The sequence below is a fragment of the Papio anubis genome, chromosome 7 (genome assembly GCF_008728515.1).
Source record: "Papio anubis isolate 15944 chromosome 7, Panubis1.0, whole genome shotgun sequence".
Taxonomy (NCBI): domain Eukaryota; kingdom Metazoa; phylum Chordata; class Mammalia; order Primates; family Cercopithecidae; genus Papio; species Papio anubis.
The window spans coordinates 154691508-154704846 of record NC_044982.1 but is presented as its reverse complement, the minus strand read 5'-3'; the positions used below and the strand labels follow the sequence as shown (position 1 = coordinate 154704846).

Sequence of the window (13339 nt, the reverse complement as noted above, 5' to 3'; positions counted from 1 at the left end):
CATACAGTCACTTCTTTTCCTCTGCATAGATACCCAGTAGTGGGATTGCTGGATCAAATGATAGTTCTACTTTTGGTTCTTTAAGGAATCTCCACACTGTTTTCCATAGGGGTTGTACTAGTTTACATTCCCACCAGCAGTGTAGAAGTGTTCCCTGATCACGGCATCGACGGCAACATCTACTGTTTTTTGATTTGATTATGGCCATTCTTGCAGGAGTAAGATGATATTGCATTATGGTTTTGATTTGCATTTGCCTGATCATTAGCAATGTTGAGCATTTTTTCATATGTTTGTTGGCCATTTGTATATCTTCTTTTGAGAATTGTCTATTCATATCCTTAGCCTACTTTTTGATGGGATTGTTTGTTGTTTTTTTTTTTCTTACTGATTTGTTTGAGTTCATTGTAGATCCTGGCAATTAGCCCTTCGTGAGATGTATAGACTGTGAAGATGTTCTGCTACCCTGTGGGTTGTCTGTTTACTCTGATGACTGTTTCTTTGGCCGTGTAAAAGCTCTTTAGTGTAATTAAGTCCTGGCTATCTTTGTTTTTATTGCATTTGTTTTTGGGTTCCTGGTCATGAATTCCTTGCCTAAGCCAACATCTAGAAGGCTTTTTCCAAAGTTATCTTCTAGAAGGGTTTTTATAGTTTCAAGTCTTAGATTTAAGTCTTTAATCCATCTTGAGTTGATTTTTGTATAAAGTGAGAGATGAGGATCCAGTTTCATTCTCCTACATGTGGCTAGCCAGTTACCCCAGCACCATTTGTTGAAAAGGGTGTCCTTTCCCCACTTTATGTTTTTGTTTGTTTTGTCAAAGATCAGTTGGCTATAAATATTTGGGTTTATTTCTGGGTTCTCTATTCTATTCCATTGGTCTGTGTGCTTGTTTTTATACCAGTACCATGCTATTTTGGTGACTGTGCCATATAGTATAGTTGGAAATTAGGTAGTGTGATGCCTCCAGATTTGTTCTTTTTGCTTAGTCTTGCTTTGGCTATGTGGGCTCTTTTTTGGTTCTGTATGAATTTTAGAATTGTTTTTTTCTAATTCTATGAAGAGTGATGGTGGTATTTTGATGGGGCTTGCATTGAATTTGTAGATTGCTTTTGGGAATATGGTCATTTTCACAATATTGATTCTACCCATCCATGAGCATGGGATGTGAAGACAAAGGGCATATACTCTTGGGAGTTCTAGGGCCCTGCCCACCATGGGTTCCTCTCTAAACCACCACAGCCAATGCTTTCTGGAAAGTGCTACCTCCTGGCAGGAGGCCAACCAGCACAAAAATAGAGCATTAAACCACCAAAGCTAAGAACCCTCACATAGTCAGTCCATTGCACCCCGTTGCCATCTCCACTGGAACAGGCACTGGTATCCACGCTGAGAGACCCATAGATGGTTCATATCACAGAACTCTGTGCAGACCACCCCAAGTACCAGCCTGGAGCCTGATAGAACTTGCTGGGTGGCCAGACCCAGAAGACAGACAACAATCACTGCAGTTCTGCTCATAGGAGCCACATCCATAGGCAAAGAGGGAGATTACCACACCAAGGGAACACCCCATGGGAAACAAAGAATCTGAACAACAGCCTTCAGCCCTAGACCTTCCCTCTGACAGAGCCTACCCAAATGAGAAGGAATCAGAAAACCAACCCTGGTAATATGACAAAACAGTGTTCTTTAATACTCCCAAAAAATCACAGTAGTTCACCAACAATGGATCCAAACCAAGAAGAAATCCCTGATTTACCTGAAAAAGAATTCAGGAGATTAGTTATTAGACAAACCAGGGAGGCACCAGAGAAAGACAAATCCTGATGTAAGGAAATCCAAAAAACAATACAAGAAGTGAAGGGAGAAATATTCATGGAAATAGACAGCATAAGGAAAAAACAATCAAAAATTCAGGAAACAGTGGACACACTTATAGAAATGCAAAGTGCTCTGGAAAGTCTCAGGAATAGAATTCAACAAGTAGAAGAAAGAAATTCAGAGCTTGAAGACAAGGTCCTCAAATAAACCCAGTCCAACAGAGACAAAGAAAAAGAAAATATGAACAAAGCCTCCAAGAAGTCTGGGACTATGTTAAATGACCAACCCTAAGAATAATCAGTGTCCTTAAGGAAGAAGCAAATTCTAAAACTTAGAAAACATATTTGGGGGAATAATAGAGGAAATTTTCCCCAGCCTTGCTAGAGACCTAGATATCCAAGTACAAGAAACACACAGAACACCTGGGAAATTCATCACAAAAAGATCATCACTTAGGCACATTGTCATCAGGTTATCCAAAGTTAGACAAAGGAAAGAATCTTAAGAGCTGTGACACAGAGGCACTAGGTAACCTGTAAATGAAAACCTAATGGACTAACAGCAGATTTCTCAGAAGAAACCCTACAAGCTAGAAGGGATCAGGGTCCTATCTTCAGCCTCCTGAAACAAAACAATTATCAGCCAAGAATTTTGTATCCAGTGAAACTAAGCATCATATATGAAGGAAAGATACCATCTTTTTCAGATAAACAAATGTTGAGAGAATTCACCACTACCAAGCCACCACTACAAGAACTGCTAAAAGGCGCTCTAAATCTTCAAACGAATCCTGGAAACACATCAAAACAGAACCTCTTTAAAACATAAATCACACAGGACCTATAAAACAAAAATACAAATTAAAAAAACAAAAACAAAAAAACCAAAGTACACAGGCAACAAATAGCACAATGAATGCAATGGTACCTCACATCTCAATACTAACATTGAATGTAAACAGCCTAAATGCTCAACTTAAAAGATACAGAACCACAGAATAGATAAGAACTCACCAACCAACTGCTGCCTTCAGGAGACTCAGAACTCGGATGCTTCAGGAGCATCAGAACTCAACAACCATCTGCTGCCTTCAGGAGCTCACCTAACACAGAAGGACTCACATAAACTTAAAGAGGTGGAAAAAGGCATTTCAGGCAAATTGACACCAAAAGGGAGCAGGGGTAGCTATTCTTCTATCAGACAAAACAAACTTTAAAGCAACAGCAGTTAAAAGAGACAAAGTGGGACATTTATATAATGGTGTATTAGTCTAGGTTCTCTAGAGGGACAGAACTAATGGAATATATATATATATATGAGTTTATTATTAATTCACATTATCACAAGGTCTCACAATATGCTGTCTGCAGGCTGAGGAGCGTGGAGAGCCAGTCCAAGTTCCAAAACTGAAGAACTTGGAGTCTGATGTTTGAGGGCAGGAAGACTCCAGCACGGGAGAAAGATGTAGGCTGGGAGGCTAGGCCAGGCTCTCTTTTTCACACTTTTCTGCCTGCTTATATTCCATCTGCATGGGCAGCTGATTAGATTGTTCCCACCCAGATTGAGGGTGGGTCTGCCTTTCCCAGCCCACTGACTCAAATGTTAATCTCCTTTGGCAACACCCTCACAGACACACCCAGGATCAATACTTTGTATCCTTCAATCCAATCAAGTTGACACTCGGTATTAATAATCACAGATGATATTTTCCTGTCCAAAGGAAAATATCACAGTCCTAAACATATATGCACCTAACACTGGAGCTCCAAAATTCATAAAACAATTACTAACAGACCTAAGAAATGAGATAGACAGCAACACAATAATAGTGGGGGACTTCAATACTCCACTGACAGCATTAGACAGGTCATCAAGACAGAAAGTCAACAAAGAAACAATGGATTTAAACTATACCCTGGAACAAATGGACTTAACAAATATATACAGAACATTTCATCCAAGAACCACAGAATACACATTCAGTCAACAGCATGTGGAACTTTCTCCAAGTTAGCCCATACGATAGGCCATAAAACGAGCCTCAATAAATTTAAGAAAATTAAAATTATATCAAGCACTCTCTCAGACCACAGTAGAATAAAACTGGAAATCAACTCCAAAAGGAACCTTCAAAACCATGCTGATACACGGAAATTAAATAACCTGCTCCTGAATGAGACTTGGGCCAAAAATGAAATCAAGATGGAAATTAAAAAATTCTTCAAACTGAATGACAGTAATGACACAAACTATCGAAACCTCTGGGATGCAGCAAAGGTGGCACTAAGAGAAAAGTTCATAGCCCTAAACGCCTACATCAAAAAGACTGAAAGGGCACACACTGACACTCTAAGGTCACATCTCAAGGAACTAGAGAAACAAGAACCAGCAAAAGAAAGGAAATAACAAACTCAGCAGAAGAAAGGAAATAACCAAGATCAGAACAGAACTAAATGAAATTGAAACAAAAAAATACAAAAGATAAATGAAACAAAAAGCTGGTTCTTTGAAAACATAAGTAAAATTGATAGACCATTAGCAAGATTAACCAAGAAAAGAGAGAAAACCCAAATAAGCTCATTAAGAAATGAAACGAGAGGTATTACAACTGACACCACTGAAATATAAAAGATCATTCAAGGCTACTGTGAACAACTTTGTGCACATAAACTAGAAAACCTAGAAGAGATGGATAAATTCCTGGAAAAATACAACCGTCCTAGTGTAAGTCAGGAAGAATTAGATACCCTGAACAGACCAATAACCAGCAGCAAGATTGAAATGACACTTTAAAAAAATTGCCAACAAAAAAAAGTCCAGGACCAGATGGATTCACAGCAAAATTCTACCAGATATTCAAAAAGGAATTGGTACCAATCCTTTTGAAACTGTTCCACAAGATAGAGAAAGGAAGAACCCTCCCGAATTCATTCTATGAAGCCAGCATCACCCCAATACCAAGACCAGGAAAGGGCATAATCGAAAAAGAAAACTACAGACTGATATTCTTGATGAACATATATGATAAATCCTTAACAAAATACTAGCTAACTGAATCCAACAACGTATCAAAAAGATAATCCACCATGATCAAGTGGGTTTCATACCAGGGATGCAGAAATGGTTTAACATATACAAGTCATATTAAATGTGACACACCACATAAACAGAATTAAAAACAAAAATCACATGATCATCTCAATAGATGCAGAAAAAGCATTCAACAAAATCCAGCATCCCTTTATGATTAAAACTCTCAGCAAAATCAGTATACAAATGACATACCTCACTGTAATAAAAGCCATCTATGACAACCCCACAGCCAACATAATACCAAATGGGGAAAAGTTGAAGGCATCCCCTCTGAGAACGGGAACAACACAAGGATGCCCGCTCTGACCACTCTGCTTCAACATACTACTGAAGTCCTAGCCAGGGCAGTCAGACAAGAGAAAGTAATTTCCCGTATTCTAAGAACGATTTGTCCTAAAGAATTCCGAAGTGAAGTGAGACATAGATCTGAAGTCACTGGAGCAGGGACTGAGCCATGCTGGGAGGGGCTTGTGGAGCAACCTCAGGGCTGAGGCTATGAGCTGTCTGAACCCTGCACCTGGGCTCCTGGGCTGTCCAGGCCCTCAACCGCAAACCAGCGAGGGGCTCAGCGTGGCACCTAGCACCATGCTGGAAGAGCCTGAGTGGGGCCCCAGGAGTGGCCTTTCCATCACATGAGCTTCCCAAGCCATCTGCCTGTCCCTCACCCACCTTGGCTGGTGTTTCCTGTGCAGGGCACACAGTGACTGTGTCTGAGAGGTGGTTGGCTGCACTCTGTCGCACAGCACGATGGTCGCAGAACACCGTGACTCTCCACTGGCTTCACCGTAGAGGGGATGATGGGCAGATTTTCATCATTTTACTGTAGGACAAATGAGGCCTCCCTCGTTTATAGCAGTAGCAAAAACAAACTGCAGAAATCTTCCTAGTAAAAGACTGAAGAAATAATTTGATTTTTTACTCTTGCCATTATTATGTAGTAACCTGAATAACTGCATATTTTACAGAAAATCCCCTTCTATTAATCATCTGATCCTAAGTGTTAAGAGTAACATGTGGTATTTGCACAGTTCCTACCCATGGATTGCATTCTGGGACATCTGAATGCATTTAAAGCACAGATGTCTATTGAAAATATACATAGCAAAGAGATGAATTGGGATAGGAGATGGTTAGAGAAGGATGTATCATCTTTAAGTTGCAAGCCTATTTTAAAAGGTACCTGGGATTTGTTGTAGTCCATTATGGTGGGATGCCAGACACAGAGACCACTTCTTTGAAAGAAGAGTTTATTACTCACAGTTTCCAAGAGGAAGGGCTGTGCTACCCAGGCAAGACCACACAGAGAAGCTCGGAGGGATCTAGGGCAGCAGTCCCCAACCATATTAGCACCAGGGACCAGTTTTATGGAAGACAATTTTTCCATGAACTGGGGGAGGGTGCAGGTCAGGGATGGTTATAGATGAAACTGATCCACCTCAGATCATCAGGCATTAGATTCTCATAAGGAGCGTGCCACCTAGATCCCTTGCATGCACAGTTCACAACAGGAATCACACTCCTATGAGAATATAATGCTGCTGCTGATCTGACAGGAGGCGGAACTCAGGCAGTAATGCTCACCCACCGCTTGCCACCTGCTGTGAGACCCAGTTCCTAATGGGTCAAGGACTGGGACTGGTCTGTGGCCCAGGGTTTGGGGACCCCTGACCTAGGGGACAGCATGGGCCAGATCCTTGATTGTGTTTTTTGTGGGGAAGAATGTGCGGGCATGTTTGAGCCAGGTTAGAATTGGCTGGTTTGACCTGTTGGCTATAGGAGTAGCCCCCAGTCATCTAGTACCTTACCTGGCCCTGGGATGATTTAGGGCAGGGGAAATAGTGGCTTAGTTGTGAGAGTTAAATGAAGGGTGTGGTTGGAGGTGTGAGCTGTGGATTGGTTGGTCTGCATAGGAAGAGTGGGCTTGCAAGAGAGTTGCTTACTATCTGAAGGAATTAGCTAGCCCTGCGAGGGGTAGTCTCTCCTGGATTAGTAGACCCCAAGATGTCAACGCATCTTAAAATGCAGAAAGTAAAAAGCATTATACAAAACCTTCTTGAAACCTTTAAAATCCAGTTGAATTAACCCAGGTGACACTTTTGCCTCCCACTTTTTTGTTTTTACATCCACCCACTCATTTCAGAGTCAGTTGTGAGCAGCCACCACATGCCAGGGAGTAGTTTGTGCTCTGATGGGGTGACAGCTGAGTAGAGTGACCCTGCAGGGGTACCGGGGCACAGAGAGACTCACGGGGAGAGGGAAACTCAGTCGCCGAGAGCAGAGGAAGATGCTCAGGCTGAGTCTTGGAAGAAGCCCACCTTTCCCCCGTGTGAGACCCGCACATTCCAGGCAGAGGAACCAGAATCAAAACGCGACTTTCTATTTTGCTTCCACCATCCCTGGAAGGTCTCCTCATGACCATGGTCCTTCTGTCTCTGTGGGAAACTGAGGCAGGTCTTGAGGTCCACTCAGTCATAAGCAACAGACTCTCCCCCAGACTATTTGTGTATTTTTTATTTGTTTTTGATTTTGTTTTGAGACGGAGTCTCTCTCTGTTGCCCAGGCTGGAGTGCAGTGGGGTGATCTCAGCCCACAACAACCTCTGACTCCCAGGTTGAAGTGATTTCCCTGCTTCAGCCTCCCAAGTAGCTGGGATTACAGGTGCCCACCACCACGCCCGGCTAATTTTTGTATTTTTAGTAGAGATAGGGTTTCACTATGTTAGCCAGGCTGGTCTCCAACTCCTGACCTCAGGCAGTCTGCCCACCTTGGCCTCCCAAAGTGCTGAGATTACAGGCGTGAGCCACCACGACCAGACAGGTTTGTGTATTTTTGAAAAATTAATCCTCTGTGTTAGCTCAGACATAGCCAGAGAAGAAAGCATGCATTTTAAGTATGGAACCCAATGACTCTTGGCAGGTGACCAAACCCATGGAACAGACATTTAGATCAGAAGTAAAACATCTCCAGCTTCCCGGGAGCCCCGCCCTTCCTTCTCCCGGTTACTCACACCACATTCTCCATGGGCACCTGCTACCCTAACTTCGAATGTCACGGAAGAATTCTTACTGGCTTTCAGCTTTATAAATAGAATCATATGTAATTGACCCTTTTGTTCCTTGCTTTTTTCATTCAACATGTCAGTTAGATTCACTCATCTTATTGCACGTAGCTCTGGTTTCCTGTTTTCCATCGTGTGAGTACATCGCAGTGTGTTTTCCCCACTCTCCTCCCAGTGTGAAGCTATCGTGGATGCACAGGCGTCGCTATTCTCGTGTATTGCTTCGGATGACATCCATCCGTTGGTTACACCAGAGTGAAGTCTCTGGGTTATAGGGTATACCTATAGGTATGTAGGTATAGGTATGTTTAGCTTTGGTAGATACTGCCAAACTGTTTTCTGAAGTTGTCCCTATTAATTTTCACTCCCACCAGGGGTGTATGTGAGTTCTGTTTACTGCTGGCGCCTCCCTCAAACCTCAGCTGTCACTTCCTGCAGAAGCACAGAGAGAACTGCTTCCCCTGCGGCTGGACAGAGGCTTGAGAGCACTCTGAGGCCGCCCTATTCGCCAGCATTTCTAGATCATTTCAAAGTAGATGACACGTTTAAGGAGTCAGCTAATTCCCTCTTAGTAAGCATCAACATTTTACAATGTCTTTATGTATTTAGTCGGAAGCATTTTATTTTCTCTTATTTTTGGCCCTGTCTACTTATAGGTAGGGCAGGGTTGGCAAGTAGGTTTCACGTTGTGTGCCAGCTTCCTCTGCCTGGCATTAAGTGCCCAGAACAGTGTGTTGAGTAGGATTCTGAGGCTGTTATCTGGACTCGGGGTAGGGGGAGGAGAGGGTGAAAGCAAAAGTGGGAAATGGTGGGATGTGTGTTCTGTGTTTGCCATCCCTGCTGTAGGGGACACAAAAGGGAGTCTCAATTCTCAGGAATCCTGGCATTTGTAGGCCCCCCAGGGGAGAGCCGGGCTAGGAGGGGCCAGTGTGGGGGTTTGTGTCCTTACCTTGGCAGGGAAGGTGGGGTGACCCCCACTGAGGACTGCATTCCCAACCTAGTGGGGAGGCTGGGGGAGATCCCTCAGTGACACGCCAGTCCACATGCTTCCACGCCCACTGTGCAGAAAAGGGAAACCCCCCAACTGATGGGCTGGCTTTGTCCCCAGGCCTGGCAGAGACTGGATTCAGCACCTCTCCAGGAACAAACAGGTGCCCAGTCCCTGGTGCTCTGGAGTAAGGAAGAGAGAGGTGAAGCCAGCTGGACTTCCTGGGTCAAGTGGGGACTTGGAGAACTTTTCTGTCTTACCAGAGGATTGTAAAACACACCAATCAGCACCCTGTAGCTAGGTTTGTAAAATGCACCAATCAGAGCTCTTTAAAACGCACCAAATCAGCGCTCTGTAAAATGCACCAATCAACAGGATTCTAAAAGTAGCCAATCGCGAGGAGGATTGAGAAAAGGGCATTCTGATAGGACAGAAAGGGAACATGGGCGGGGACAAAGAAGGGAATAAAAGCTGGCCACCCCAGCCAGCAGAGGCAATAGTTCTCGCTCTTTGTGATAGCTTTGCCGTTTCGCGCTTGGCAATAAAACTTGTTGCTACTCACTATTTGGGTCCGTGCCGTCTTTAAGAGTTGTAACACTCACCGGGAAGATCTGCGGCTTCATTCTTTAAGTCAACGTAACCACGAACCTACCAGCAGGAACGAACTCTGGACACAACGCCGGACCACATGCTTCCACACTTCCATGCCCATTGTGTAGTACAGGGGAAATCCCCCAGTGATGGGCCAGCTTTGTCCCCAGGCCTGGTGGGGACCGGATTCAGTACCTCTCCAGGAACAAACAGGTGCCCAGTCCTGGTGCTCTGGAGTGAGGAAGAGCTGGAGGGGCCGGATGAGGACAGTGCTGCAGGAGCTGCTGGGCGAATGGATTCGAACCCCACGACGGAAAGCGCTCCCTGTCATCCAACCCAGGGAGCACGTCTATGCTGATCCGGAGGTTACACTGGGGAGACGGTGGTGAAGGTAGTTTTAATTGATCTCAGACTTCTTATGTTGGTGACACACGTGTGAATATAAAATGATTAGGCAGAACACAGAAGGGATTAAAACCATCCAAACTAAATTAAGTTAGTAATCACATGTGGTGGTAATTTCTTTTTCTGAAACACCTTTATTGTGATATAATTCACATTTACTGTGATATAATTACACCCACTTACGGTTTAAAATTCAGTGGTTTTTAGTATATTTGCTGAATGTGCGTCACCACAGTCAATTTTAGAGCATTTTCATCACCTCAAAAAGACATCCCATACCCTTTATGTCCCACCCCTGGATTGGCCCCTGTCCCCGACTGAGTCCGAGACAACTACTAAGCTGCTTTCTGTCCCTGTGGGTTTTCCTGTTCCGGACGTTGAATGGAATCATGTGGGGTACAATCTTTGGTATCTGGCCTCTTTCACTTAGCATAATGTCATCAGGGTCCACCCATGTTGCACTGTGATTACTGGTGATTTTGGGGTCTTACCAGTGCCTTTAAGTGCCTTGAGCATCACCAGCATAAGAGCTTTTGCTGTGGTCTGAATATTTGTGTCTGCTGCAAATTGCTATGTTGAAATTCTAACCTCCAAGGTGATGGTATTAGGAGGTGGGGTCCTTGGGAGGTGATTATGGCATGCGGGTGGAGTCCACACGAGTGGGTTAGTGCCTTTATAATAGAAGTTCCAGAAAACTGCCTCGCCTCTTCTGCCAGGTGAGGACACAGTGACCCATCTGTGAACCAGGATGTCACTATACACCAAATCTGCTGGTGTTTTAATCCTGGACTTCCCAGCCTCCAGAACTCTGAGAAATAAATGTCTACTGTCTATAAGCCACCCCGTCTGTGGTATTTGCTATAGTAGTCCAGAGTAAGGCAGTTATGTCGTCCTGTGTCATTGGGGCTGGTGTTGTGGGGACCCTCTCCCACCACCAGCAGGGATGCTGCAGGACAGTGGTGTTGCTCAGAAAGCAGGACAAGGACAGAGCGAGGCAAGTGAGATGCTTACCTCTGCAGCAGGACTTAAGGTGGCTCATTCTTGAGACAAAGGAAGCAAAAATTACTGGGTTAGGGAGGAATCATCAGGTTACTGAGAGTTTTTGTCAAAGTGATGGAAATCTACAAGTATTCAAAAAGTTGAGTTGACTTCTGTTCATCACAGAACACAATCAGCAGAGATAAGAGGCTCCATGGGTGAAAAGACTTACCAATCATATATTTGATAAGGGGTTAATATCCAGAATGTATAAATAACTCCTACAGCTCAGCAAGAATACAGACAACCCAGTTTAAAAACAGGCAAAGGACTTGAATAGATATTTCTCCGAAGAATATATACAAATGGCCAGTGAGCACATGGAAAGGTACACAACATCACTAATGGTTAGGGAAATGCAAATGGAAACCACAGTGAGATACCACCTGACACCCACTGCAATGACTATGATTTTTTGAAAACCCAGAAAGCAAGTGTTGGTGAGGATGTAGAGAAGCTGGAAGCCTTGTACATGCTTGGTGGAACATAAAACGGTACGACTGCTGTGGAAAACATTATGACATTTTCTTAAAACATTAAACAGAATTGCCACATGATCCAGCAATTCCACTTCTGGGAATTTACCCAAAGAATTGAAAGCAGGGACTCAAATAGATATTTGCACACCCATGTTCATGGCAGCATTATTCACAGCAGCCAAGCGCTGGGAACAACCCAGGTGTCCATCTACAGATGAGTGGATCAAGCAAATATGGTAGATGCATCTGATAGAACATTCTTCAGCCCTAAAAAGGAAGGAAATCCCCGACATGTGCTACCATGGATGAACTTTAAAGACTTGCTGAGTGAAATGGGCTAGCCACAAAAGAACAAATACTGCCTGATTCCACTTGCAGGAGGTACCTGAAGTAGGGAATCCACAGAGAGAGAAAGTAGAATGGGGATTGTTGGGGGTCTGTGGGGGAGAGAATGGGGGTTTGTTTAGTGGGGACAGAGTTTCAGTTTGGAAAGATGAAAATGTTGTGGAGGTGGATGGTGGTGATGGGATGATGGTAGCGCAATGAGGTGAATGTGTTTCATGCCACTGAACTGTATGCTGACAAATGGTAAAGATGGTAAATTTTATGTTGTGTGTATTTTACCACATTTTAAAAATTAGGGTCTAGTTTTCGTAGCTTTGTTTGAACCTTTGGGAAAAAAAAATTAGGGTCTAGTTTATACAAATCTATTCTTTAATGAAAATAATAACAACACCAATAACACCAGCAAATAACGTTGGCACTTTGCATTTTTACCTTTCTGATCTTATTTGATCCTCACTGGGGCCCGGGAACCTGAAGCCCAGAGAGGTCACATGGCTTGTCCTGGGTCACTCCATGGCAGTTAGGACTGTGAGTAGTCTGACTCTGTCGCTCGTGCTGCGCCTCTTTCCTCCTCGAAGCAGACTCCTCACATCCAAGGATACTGGCCTTGGTGTGCCCACTGTGAGTTCTTGGGCTTGACACATGCCAGCCTCTTCCCAGCCCTCTGCCCTGCTCTGCCTGCAGGCTCAGCCTTCCCACACTGCCTTACCTTTGAGAATATCTGAAGGTTACATACCCATCCCATTTGTACTTCTGTAAGAGAATCATGGGGGCATCCCCCTCTTTCTGTTGCATAAGCCCTTTCTACTCCCAGACAGGCTGATAGACCGTAAATAAAGGGGGCAGGCTAGCTGTTAAGTGCCCCAAAGAGATTTGTGAAAAATTACTGTGGCCTCATTTGCAAAGCTCTGCGGTGTCGTTCCCAATGACCTGAACACTGAGGGGTACTCCTGAAATAAATCTGTCAGCCACTTGCACACCCAGATGTCGAGGTCAGAGAACTAATCAGGAGGTTTTCAGAATTTTTCTAAGAATTAATCACAAACTCAGTGAAATAACTGATGGAAAAGATTTATTTGGATGTCTGTTCCCTGGGGTCATTGAAGGGTTATTTTATTTGATAAATCGTGCTTTCCAGCCAAGCTGATCCTCCCTCCCTTTCCCTGGATGATGCTTCAGACTGAGGAAAATGTCTTGCCGTTTATGATAGCTACTTCAATCTTAATGCCTAGCCTAGAGATGTGATCCTCTGAAATAATTCCTCGCATGTTTTTGAGATGCAGGAGAGTGACCTGTTTCAGGAGAGCTGGACTCCTGTCCAGTTGATCACAGCAAAGGGAAACAGTTGAAGCCAAAGAGGATATAGATCAAAGGGTACAAAATTTCAGTTAGATTGGAGTAAGTTTTAGTGATCTGTTTCACAGGATGATGACTATAATAAATAAATAATGCATCGTATATTTCAAAATTGCTTAAGAGTAGATTTTAAATGTTTTCACCACAGAAAAGATAAATATATC

General features: G+C 43.7%; 1 protein-coding gene across 2 annotated transcripts in view; it reads left to right on the top strand.

Moving 5' to 3' along the window:
- Positions 1 to 13339, top strand: part of FAM189A1 (family with sequence similarity 189 member A1) — a 442551-nt gene that overhangs the window by 354182 nt on the left and 75030 nt on the right. The window lies entirely within an intron of this gene.